General features: G+C 40.5%; 1 protein-coding gene across 1 annotated transcript in view; it reads right to left on the bottom strand.

Annotated features, from left to right (window-relative positions):
• ctnnd2a (catenin (cadherin-associated protein), delta 2a) overlaps positions 1-12,223 on the bottom strand; it is a 233,462-nt gene that overhangs the window by 204,908 nt on the left and 16,331 nt on the right. The window lies entirely within an intron of this gene.

Raw genomic sequence — 12,223 nt, 5'->3', positions numbered from 1 at the left:
GGGGGGAAGCGTGTGACTCGATCGTGAATTAACAGTGTATGAAGTCGCTTTGAGCTTGGAGGAAGAAAAAAAAAGAGGTGGAAAATATCAAGCGCAAAGGCCCAATTGCAAATCGCTGCAGCTGGCGAGTCGAGTTTGATTATGAGTTAAAAAAAAAAAAAAAAAAAAAAAAAAAAGAAAAGAAAAGAAAATCATATCATACGATGGTGTCTGGTAATAAATTCAGTAACAACTCAAAAAAAGGAGGAGGAGTTACACTGCGCCTCAATTCACCTACTCTCCGTCCTAAACAGTATCCGAGATTAGAATTAGCGTGTCACAAATCTTGGTATGCTATAACGACATACCCAGATGCTCTACTATTTCCCTGGATCCGTGGACACTTTTTTCCACCAAGATAACATGCCCGTAAATCCTCGTGCGAGGGATGGGGAGGAGTTTTGTGACGGTTTTCCTCGTAGAATTCCAGGACGGATTTTAGACAGGTGTGAACAAAATGTAGGAAAAATAAATACAGGGAATGATCGATTAAATGACGTGGTATATATTATATAAGGAATAACGGAGGAAGAAAAGCTGAAATGCAACGAGGTGTTTGTTTACGGCTGACGGCGTGCGTAACCAGGCAACGACGTTCTCCTCCGTTACGTGACGTTATCTCCCATTATCTCTATTTTATATAGTGTCCATATGAATATGTATATATCTCAACATATCACTCATTGCATTGCATAGTATGTGCTGTATATTGATTTCTTTGCTCCTTTTCAAGAAGAAACGATATAATAATAATAATAATCGTAATAAAACACATAACGGTGCGTTTATTTTTAATGTCCACGTGTTAAACGTGTCATCGAAATCGAAGAAATCCCCGTGAGTCTGTTTACACGCTTGGTTTTTGTTCATGAATAGACGTGTAGCATAACGACTGCGGCATTTATAAAGTAAATTATCAGAGCAGCAACAAACAGGACCATTAGTGCAGGCTGGCTGCGCTCTCCAAGCTGAGCAGTGCATTCTGGGAAAACCGGGAAGATAAATGTGATGCGTTTGATGATAAATGTGTCGTGATTGGAAAGCAGGAGAAAAAGATTTCCTGATTTTGAGGACGCTTCATTAGAACCCGCCGTCGTCTGTAGATCTGGTCAGGACAATACGATACAGCGTGCGTTAACCCGCGGAAGTAGCCGGAGGGTTTTTTTTCCACGTTTATCACAGGCAGAAATTCATGGTATTTGGTGTTTCTTTTTCCGGTATGAACTTGGCTGTAACTCTGATTTTAAAATAGAAAACCATGGCTTGGGGAGTTGGGAATAAACTACAAACAACATTAAAATGTCTCTATAAAAAAAAACCTATTAAACTATTTAAAGTTTGTATACAGCATGACGTTCAAACTTCCCACTTTAGAGACGAATAAAGCATTAATAGTGGATGAAAACTGTATCAGAGCCTATCATGGCCCACTCTTTAGTGTCGTACTATACAGTATGGGACACAGCCCTAATCTCCGACATTCTGGATCGCCATTTGGATCAGTGGGTTTGAGTTTGGATTTCTTTCAAATCTTTCAAATAGTGTCAAAAATATGAGGATTAAATTCTTTAAAATAACTACAGTCGTGTGTATGGATGATCTACTATAACAGAAAAGCAGAAATATTGACTACTTGGCAAAAAAAAAAATTCAAAAAGAGTTAAAGAGGCAGTAAGTATCTATTAAAGTATCTATTCTATTAAAAGAATTAGGTTTAACCATTGAATTTGGACAAACTTACATGTATATGTAAATAAAAAGAATTTGCATATTATTCATAAAATTAGCTAGTTTATGAAAGAAATAAGTGCAAACTGTCCATTAAGCGCATGATGCTGTACAGTAGCTGATATTCAAGCTAAAGCAATCTATAAGAAATGATAAGCGTAGATGCCTTACGTTTTATATATTTACATATTATTTATTAGCTACTTATTTTTATGTTTCAATTTTAATTTAAAACGAACTCTATTTCCCCCACCGTTAGTCATTACTCATCAATATGCTATAAAGGAAGGAAAACACAACATTGTGGGTTATAGTATATATAGTATATAGTGTTGGTCTAGGATTGAAAAGGAGGTTTATTTGAATAAACTGGATGTGTTGCGTGCAGAATTCGGCATTCCTTTAAATAAAATAATCAAATAAAACACATTAACAAATAAAGCAAATGCCCTGCCAAGGATCACTACAGTATGAACACCTTTGGCTCAACAGGCATCTTAATAGCTATAGTTTTACATGCTCTCTCTTTTTTCTTTTGAATATACTGTTGTTGGTAGGAGCGAGTGGGTAAACTCATTAGATAATTTCATGAGCGTGTCTCCGTCTGTCTAAACTGATTTATTACCTCTGGGGTTTGTTGCTATATTGGCTGCGTTAGGAATAATTTGATAGTAAGAAGGGCAATTAGTGGCACTTTCTTCAGAGAGAAGATATTCTCCAGTCAATCAGGGGAGGCACGAGACTGCGAACAAGTGGAGAAGAAGAAGGAGAAAGGGTGATGTACGTACTTCGTTTTTTTCTTCATGACGGGAAAAGAGAGAGAGAGAGAGAGAGAGTGAATGCAAACAAGCAACGATGATGACAAATTATCAAAAAGTTGCCGTGCATTAATATTTAAGCTCATGCACACGCACTGCGCCGTCATTATTACACTTCATTATACTTCTTTAGTCATTATGTTTCATCATTATTCATTATAACAGTTGCTGGAACGAGCTTCATTTCTCCGAGATTGCACCATTATGATCATTATGAACATTATTATCAACATTAGCATCCTTGATGTCGGTCCACTCGATTTAAGCAGCACACATACTACATGGAAATGACCATCTGTGGTGCTTTACTTGTAAATTTATTTGATTGATATGACACCGTTGTTGAATTCTCAAATCCGATTGGTCAGAAGGTGTTGGTTCATTTTCTAGAACAGAAGCTCTGGTTTATAATGTGCACAGGATGTTCCAGATAAACAGATTTAAAAAAAAAAAAAAAAAGTGTGTAAACATGCTGCGGTGATGATATCTGTATTAAATTTAATTTAATATTTATGGAAGGAGTCTCCAGTGTCAGTGTTTTGTAACAGTCTGCATTTTTAAACATTAGGAGAGAGAGAAAAAAGAGAGGATGATGAGGGAACGATTGTTTATACTGCGAGAACAGGAACTAACTTTTTTCACGACGTTAAATGTAACTATAAACGGATAAAAAATTATGAAAATTGCAATCACTTCCAAATTGCCATGGTATCAGAGGAGTGTAAACATTTTAGCATGTGCGGTTATGGGAAAATAATCGAGTTTGGAGGTCAACGGTACCTTCATCACAACACGCCGACAGTCGTTGATTATTTTCCTATAACCGCATGGCGTGAAGTGAAAGTGGTACATGTGCTATTGCAGCACACATCAGTTCTCTCCAAAATTCCCAGAGCAGGACTGGGTGTGAAAAAATATATGACACCGATCTGCCAAAAAAAACCCTTTGGTTATAAAGCTTGAGGCGAAATAATTAATTCAACAGGGAAAAATGAAATGTTCCGAACTAAAAAAAGAGACCACATGACATTTTGTTTCGTGTTCATCTTTTGAACCTCAGCTTTCATCTCAAACCGCACAGTCCAAGACAAACAGCATCAGAAGTCTGAGTGCACTAACAACAGGGTCTAATTTTCAGTGTGTCAGAGTAGTTTCAACTGCACTGCTGAGTTCTGGATTCTGATTGGTCAGAATGGCGTGACTCCATTTTCTATAAAATACACACTTAATGATAATGAGTCTTTATTGATCACATATACATCACAGCACAGTGAAATTCTTTTCTTCGTATACCCCAGCATGTCAGGAAGTTGGGGTCAGAGTGCAGGGTCAGCCATGATACCGCACCCCTGGAGCAGAGAGGGTTAAGGGCCTTGCTCAATGCCCAACAGTGGCAGCTTGGCAGTGCTTCGGCTTGAACCCCCGACCTTCCGATCAGTAACCAGAGCCTTAACCACCGAGCCACCACTTAACTTAAACTTTCGTTTCCATAGCAACAGCTTGTTCACCGGGGCTTGTGTGGCCCGTGATCGTTCATACGGTGAAGTTTTCTGTAAGGATATCCTTATTTAAAATTTATGGAAGGAGTCTCCGGTGTTGTGATGACGTCACATGACCCGTCTCGGCCCAAACGTGTTTTGGGGTTAAGAGAATTTTACATGCTAAAAGAGCTATAAAGAGGTCAATTTATATTCGATCTTATTTCCATTATTATTAGTATTGTTATATTTCTCATTCTTCTTCTTCTTCTTCTTATTATTATTATTATTCCATTTGCAAGGCAGAACAGTGTTTAACAGCATTACTGCTGTCATTTCTTAATGATTGACACCTGATGTATAATTATAGTTCACTGCGCTATTGAGTGGTGTTCCTGCTGCTTTCGGTCTATAAGAAGAGAAATTTCAGAAACAGACAGGTGGAAAGCAACAGATTTGACGTCTGGAGGAATCCTGCTGGTGTATTTCTACAGCCCACATCTCTCAGCCTTCAACCTGAATATCCACCCTGACCCGTAAACACCACGTCCAGTCCAGCACGGCTGATTCATCAAACTTATCCCGAGTCCGCGGAGACGGTTTCCATGGCGTTCTGGATCATCGTTATTCAAGAAACCCCCGGCACTTATGAATTCAGGGGCTGTGCGTCTCCGGTCTGAATTCCCAAACATCATAAAGCAGTCCCACTCTATGCAAAGTGTAATTAGAGTGGACGTCCATGTCAGGAAGAGGTCCGTTCTTCTCATTAGCAGGTGAAGAACTCCTGCTTCGTGTGCAGAACCACGTTCACTGTTCATCGCTTAGTGGACAAAACGAAACATCACAGGGATGAGGCATAATGAAGGACAAGGGCTCGAACGCTACGCTCTCGCTCTCGCTCACACAGTGATCACGTCAGCTCTTCTTCATTCTGACCTACTGCCAACCTCAAAAAATTCAACTTACACAATGCTGCTTTCATGAAAAAAAAATCGCAAGCCAGAGCGCCTTTTGTGCCGATATAACAATATCTGCTACTTCCTTCCAAACGTTATTTTTCCTCTTAATGTCTCCATGCATATTTAATTCAATACGCGAGGTCGTATACGATAGGATAAGATGAAGAAGTTTCTCTTCCACTTCCGTGCGTCAAAGGAACTGCAGCTTCATGAGTTGCGAGTGGAGGAACTGAAGAACTGTTTGGATGTATCACTTTACTGTGTCTTTATATAATTTGCATAAAATCGCGAATAGATAGAATTGTCATCGGCGATTGTTCCTCACACCAGCCTCCGATAATTACGGAATAACTTTCCAAATTAGTAAAGCTAGGGCGTTTGTGTCACAAAACAATATCACCCCCGGTGATGCCTCCTGAAGATTGTACACACTGACGTCTTACCTCATTACACTTCCTGTTTAATGATCCAGCTCTCCCTGAAATGACACGACTCGCGAGGAAACGGTCCCGAGAAAATACACGCCTTAATGTTCACACGGGTGTGCGTTACATAACGTAAACAAAGCTCGATGGTTAGAATCTTGATGGCGTTTAATGTGATTTGACTTTGTGGAAAAACTCCAAACATCAATCAGGCATCTTTGGGTAGAGCTGTGCATATAAAAACGAAAAAAACAAACAAAAACAACATCATTTCCCTGATGGTGTTGTGAGTGACGCGAGAGGTTCTGCTTGTTGAATGAGGAGGTGAAGAGGATGACAACTGTGAAACGGCTCTCTTAGAGAATTGTGTATGAGAGCCTGGTGAATTCACTCTCTCTCTCGGTCTCGCTCCCTCCCTCTCTCTCTCTCTCTCTCTCACTCTCTCTGTGTTGTTGCCTCTCATTCTCTCTTTCTGTCAGAGATGTTCTTCCCCTGAGCACCGCAGATGCAAACACACACACACACACACACACACACCCACACACACACACACACCGCCAGCTGACAATGAGAAGCTGCAGGAGGCAGACGAAAATACATTTTCAGAAAACGCAGGAATTCCTCCATGCACCGAGCCACGCAGTTGAACACAAACGTCAATATTTTGACTATTTTGCGATTCCTTTATATTCCTCAGTTGTTGAAGGCGTTGATGAATTTTCTATAATAGCAGGTCTGACAGTAGTGCAGCTGCACATCACAGCTTTATATCATTATAATACGTTCTCGTTTCTACAGTGACAAATTGTGGATTAAAAAAAAGTCATTCAAATAATTATTGATACGTTTGATATTGATAAGGAGATATTTATTTAACTCCTTCATTTATGGAAGGAGTCTCCAGTGTCAGCGCTCAGAGGTAAAGCTGTAACTTTAAGTTTTTCGACATCTTCAGGACGGACGAGTTTACACTTCTTTTTGTTTTTTGTTTTTGTTTTGTAAATTTGCGGTTTCTCGCTAACATGACAACCTGCGTTTTTTGGTTTTTTGTTTTATTAACTTCAGCACAAAGACGAAAAGGATGATTTAAGAGAAATGTTTATTGCTGCTTTAATATTATTGATAACTAGTTTTCCTGACATTCCTCAAATGTTACATGTAACTATAAAGGAATAAAAAGCGATCTTGAAATTTAAAAAGTCTTTTTTTTTTAGAAAACTGCTGTGGTATGAGGATTAAAATGCTTAGGACGTGCCGATATAGGCAGGAAATGACTCATCGTTGAGCGGTAAAAGTACCGTCGCGCCACACACCACCTCGTTGTTTATTATTTTCTATAACATCGCACCCTGGTGTAAACATGCGATTTGTGATTCGTGATCAGATCACACACCCCGTCTGAACAGGACCCCTGTGGAGGAGGTCCTTTTTTTTTTTTGTCTGAACCTCACATTCCTCTCCTGAACCTGACAAATAAGTCGTGGCATTTTCCATTTGGGAAACAAATATCCAGGGACGATCTGGAGCCGGAGCTGCTTAAAAAAGAAGACGCGAGTCTAAAGTCTTGTTTTGAAATGCGGAACGAAAGGAGAAACTGCATTATTCTCCTCTATATTATTCTAGGACTTTGAATATATATAAAAGATTTTATTTGCTTGGCTTTGATGGCGATAAAACCGGACAAACACACTCCAAAAATATTCCCCCTCTAATAATGGTGCCTTTTTCATAGGGACAAATGACGCACAGCCTCAGTGTTTATAATCAGAAATCCAACAAACTCCATTTAAACGCTAAATACTTCTTTTGCACGAATGTCGATTTTTAAAAAATGTTGCTACTCGACAGATATAAGCTGAATCGCCCGACTTTATAGATGTTGCTTCTTTATAGCACTATTGGCTTTAGATCAGTTTATATACAGACGCAGCACATGTCCACCGTGTTAGCTAGCGTGTTGCTAAGCTACTCGTTTTTGTCCGCTGGTGGTTTTGTACTGCAATTTCGGTCCAAAAAACATCACAGCGCAAGGCACAATGAGAGCAGCATTATTATTGTACCTAGTGGTTAAAAATGGGAACTGCATCAAGGCAGGAATCGTGCTTCGAGGATGTCCACGTTTCGGTTGGTCCGCAACACGTCCAGTCTTTCTGAATTCGTTAATTAGTCAGGCAACGGTGTCGAGAGCTTCCCGATCCAGCCGTGAGAATGATTTCAATATGTTCTTCTTTGGTCAAAGTCTTTCTGAAAAAATATATAACAGAAACTAAGGCATGAAAATGTTTGGAAGAAATTTTGCTAGAAAGTCTGCATTTATAAATTTCTATGGAGACTTATGCACTCGCTAAGTGCGATCGCTTCTGAATTTTGAGGCTTTGTCAACGTCAATGTCCTCCTGCAACACCCAAATCTACGCTTACGAGCCACCAAAGAGTAGCGTACGCATATAAAAGATTTCCAACTACCCAAGACTCCGTGAGTCCGTGTCAGTGAAGACATAATTAGCTTGATGCTGCTAGCACTCGATTTAATTAAATGTAACTAAGAGAGTCTTTTAAATAGGATGCAAGCAAGCGGAAGAACAAAGGAATGTTCTCTGTTGGTCACTAACGTACAAGAACATTTCCTTTGAAGTGAACATCTGGAAAATAACACCAGCATGTAACAGCGTTATAACTAACGACATGCTGACGAGATTTATACCACAGCGCTGTTGAATACTCAAATCTGATTGGCCAGAAGGAGTCGATTAATTTTCTATAACAGCAGCTCTGATGGTACTGCAGCTTTAAATTCCACGTTACGATGAAATGATTGAGAGCTGCCTACGCAGTGTATTACTTAAGATGTTGGACCAAATGGTTTTCATTTTTTTTTTTGCTTAAAACGTCAACGGTGCACACACGATCTCTGACTGACAAGCTGAAAACATATCCAAAACATCCACCCACAGCCTCCATCTGACACGCCCAGCGATGTCTGCTGTCAATTAGCCATCACACAACCTCCATATTTCTAGTCAGGACAACATGTGGCGTGTTTTTTCCTTTACTAATGTAGTTACGAGGCTTGTCTTTTAGTGCTCAGAAATCTGTCATGTGGTTCACGCCTGCAGCCATCAGACACACACACACACACACACACACACACACACACACACCATCCTGGTTCGTCTGGTTCAAATGGATTTGAAGAGCGAATTTGCCGACAACACTGAGACCAGCTGCTCCTCGTTCCCTGCAAGCCTGAGAGGGAAAAAAAATGTGTCGTCGTTCTTAACTCTCAGAGCTCAGGTGTTACATTACAGTATAAAGAACCTCTCTGCATTGGTAAGTATTTCACAGCTTGGCCCCAAAGGTGACGTCATTCTTCAGGATTTAAAAAAAACCCCACACACAGTCTCTCCATTTCGACACCAAGAAAACTCTACACGTCCCACTCATCCCTAATGAACCCAATTAGTATGGAAACAAGACCAGTCATATCTCCATGTCATCTCACTCCAGAGGTATGCAGGACATTTTTGAAAATGTCCAGTGATGGACGGTCAACGTGGGTAGAGGTAAAGGAATGACATCTGGTCCCGTCTGGGATTCATTATCGACCGAGGTTGGAATGGCGGCTGAGTCATGGGTGGTCGCTGGTGGACATTCCTATCTTTAGTTCACTGCTAGCACCAGAAAAGCGCAATATAACCACGCAACTGACAGCTAGCTATAGCTAGATGAATAGGTATCTTTTATTAATAGATATTGTCCCAAAGAAGCATCAGAGTAATCCAGATGTAGACTTAGAGCCCTAACGAACGAGCCAGAAGTGACAGTGGTGAGGAAAAACTTTTTGAGACGGCATGAGGAAGACATCTGGAGAGGAACCAGCCTCAAAACGGCATGGAGTTTCTTCTGGGTGACACTGGATATTGGGATTATGTAGAAAAGTAGAATCTCTCATCAACTGGAGGCTACAGAGTGGAGATTGCTGAGGATGGTACCACTTGAAGTACCATGAAATGGTTTGGACCTCAATTACTCATGGACGTTCCCGCTGTGGTTGCTGGGACTATGGTTGCGGCGATGGCCTTGGGACTGCAATTAATTATCACATACAGTTCTGCACTCAGGTCTCCTTTAATGAACAGTGGACTAGTTATGAACTTTCTTTTACTTTCACACTATCCGTTGTTACCCAGATGAGGACGGGTTCCCTTCTGAGTCTGGTTCCTCTCAAGGTTTCTTCCTCATATCATCTCAGGGCGTTTTTCCTCACCACCGTGTCCACCGGCTCACTCAATAGGGATAAATTCACACTCTTAAAATCTCTATCCTGTGTTTATATGTTTCTGTAAAGCTGCTTTGAGACAATGTCCATTGTTAAAAGTGCTATACAAATCAAATTGAATTGTATTGAATAGAAGAGAGCAGCACTTGGGTACAAATCTACAGCATCCACGTTTGAGTATCCATCTGACTCTAAATAAGAGGTTTTTCTTAGAAAAACACAAAAGAACTCTATTGTATAGAAGTACATCCATGTATAGTGTCGGAATGAGCTGAAAGAACTGTGACGCCTGTTTCGGATCCCTATTTCACAAGCTTTAAAGTGTCTGATGTCCTCAAACCGAACATCGAAACCCCCTCAATCAAATATTTCACATTTATAGGCAACAAGTCCATGAACCCAAAAAGCACCAAACATGCCCATGCAACTTTACTGCTATGTTTCACTTGCTAACTTTTCTCCCTTCGCCCTCTTTATCTCGCCATTCGTAACCTCCCCTTCTGTGTCTGTAATTCGCCAGATCCCATGTGGTGTGAATGCATGGTTATAGATTGAACACCTCAGGCAACATCCTAGCAGCGCAAAACATTACCGTAATCACAGAATGCCGTTCTACTCTACCTCATGCCATTTTTAACCTCGTGTGGCGTTAGCTTCAGTAATGAAGATACACACTGATGCATTTTAGACTTTATAACGTCGTGACAATGGCAGTGTTTGATTTCCAATCAATTTACAAATTGTTCCGTTCCGATACAAAGCTCACCTCGTCTGTATTCTGTATAAGTCCCTAATGTAAAAGTCTGGAAGCTCAACATCTTCATGTCTTCATAAACTGCACCACGGCTGTCATGTTTTCGCTACTAATAACAACTTTCATCGAATCCGAAGTGTGACACGTGTCTAATTCACGAGCATCATACCTGCTCATGTCGCTAGCAGACAGAGTGGTAACTAATTAGAGTTCAACTGGACGAATGATGAAGCACAAAATCCTAAGCCTAACAACGTGCTGATGGTGTGAAGGTTTCAAAGCCTGTGTTGTGAGAGACTGGTGACTTTTTGCCCACACGCACTCAGGCACAGTGTGGGCAGATCTGGGAGGCCACTCGGATCGATTCGGCACCTATTACAGTGCACTCGGTGAGCCAGAGAACAGGAAGCCAAGAAATGGAGGATGATGAGGTCGTTTCAAAAAGGAAAATGGAACAATTTGTCCTCTCTTAAGCGGTTGTGAAGGCAGGCAGGCTGATTATATAGCTATTCGCTCTTTTAACTTGCTCGATTGTAGGTCACTGCAACACGCAGGCTGGAGATCAACACTACAGCTGAGTATTCTGTTCGAAACGGGAATGGGCGTGTCCATGTAGCATCTTATGTCCGAGATGTCATGATTAAAGGTTGTTAGGGTTTAAAAAAATGTAAACACGTTTTTACATTTCATGCGAAATTACACGAGTGTCTGTTCACAAGATTCGCCTGAGAGAAAACTTTTCCCACTCTCTAATTCGAAACCAAAATAATAATCTTCATTGGCAAACTGCGTATTCATTAAGACAGACATGATGTAAGGCATCTTGCGTAAGTATTCACCCTTATTTTAGTATAGTCTTACAACCTGGAACTGAAATATACGAAGCATGGTGGTGGTAGCATCGCGTTAAGTTGAGTGCTGGCCTATAGGTTTCTTCTCTGACTAATCCCATCTTTCCCTGGTTACCGAATTTTGTTGGAGTCACGGTTGTGTCATGTTCATTTCATTATTTTTATTTGTTTAAATAATACATTTCCGGAATGTTTGACACGGAAAACTTTGTTTTGATCACTCAATGATCTTCATGATGCTGTTTGTTTATATATGTAGTCTAACAGACTCTGGGGTTCTTCCAGGAACAGGTACTGTATATCGTGATCACGTGACTCTTTAACTGCACACAGGCTGACGCCATTCAATGAATCATGTGACGTCTGGCGTTTTACAGCAACGGAGGGGTGAAGACTTATGCAGTCACAACTTTTTCCATTTTTTTTATTTGTAAATAAACATAGACTCCCCCCCCACTTCAATATTATGGTATATTTTGTGCAGATTCGTACATCAAATCTCAATGAAGTGCAACCCTACAAAAAAAAAGTGGAAAAGTTGAAGGAGGGTGAATATTTCTGCACAGCACTGGATTTTTGGCGTAATCCCCTTGTAGATTCAGACAGCTGGAACTTCCCTTTAGTACATCAGAACCAGAGGGGGGGGGAGGGGGGAGGGGGGGTGACTCATTTCGGCATTAAGGGTGGAGAATTACAAAACCGAGACAGCGTTTTCAACTTTCTTTTGAACTGAAACACAGGCATTAATATTCATAGTGGGGAGTAAATAAATAAACAAACAAATAAATAAATAAATACACTTCTACCAGCAGCATGGGGTCTTCTCGGTGACTCATTTCTGATGCTGTTAGCTACAGAGGAAGAGTGACGGCCGTACAAAATATGAATGAGGG

This window comes from Ictalurus furcatus, chromosome 23 (genome assembly GCF_023375685.1).
Source record: "Ictalurus furcatus strain D&B chromosome 23, Billie_1.0, whole genome shotgun sequence".
NCBI classification, from domain to species: domain Eukaryota; kingdom Metazoa; phylum Chordata; class Actinopteri; order Siluriformes; family Ictaluridae; genus Ictalurus; species Ictalurus furcatus.
The sequence above is the reverse complement of the archived record's forward strand: the minus strand, read 5'-3'. Positions and strand labels throughout refer to the sequence as shown.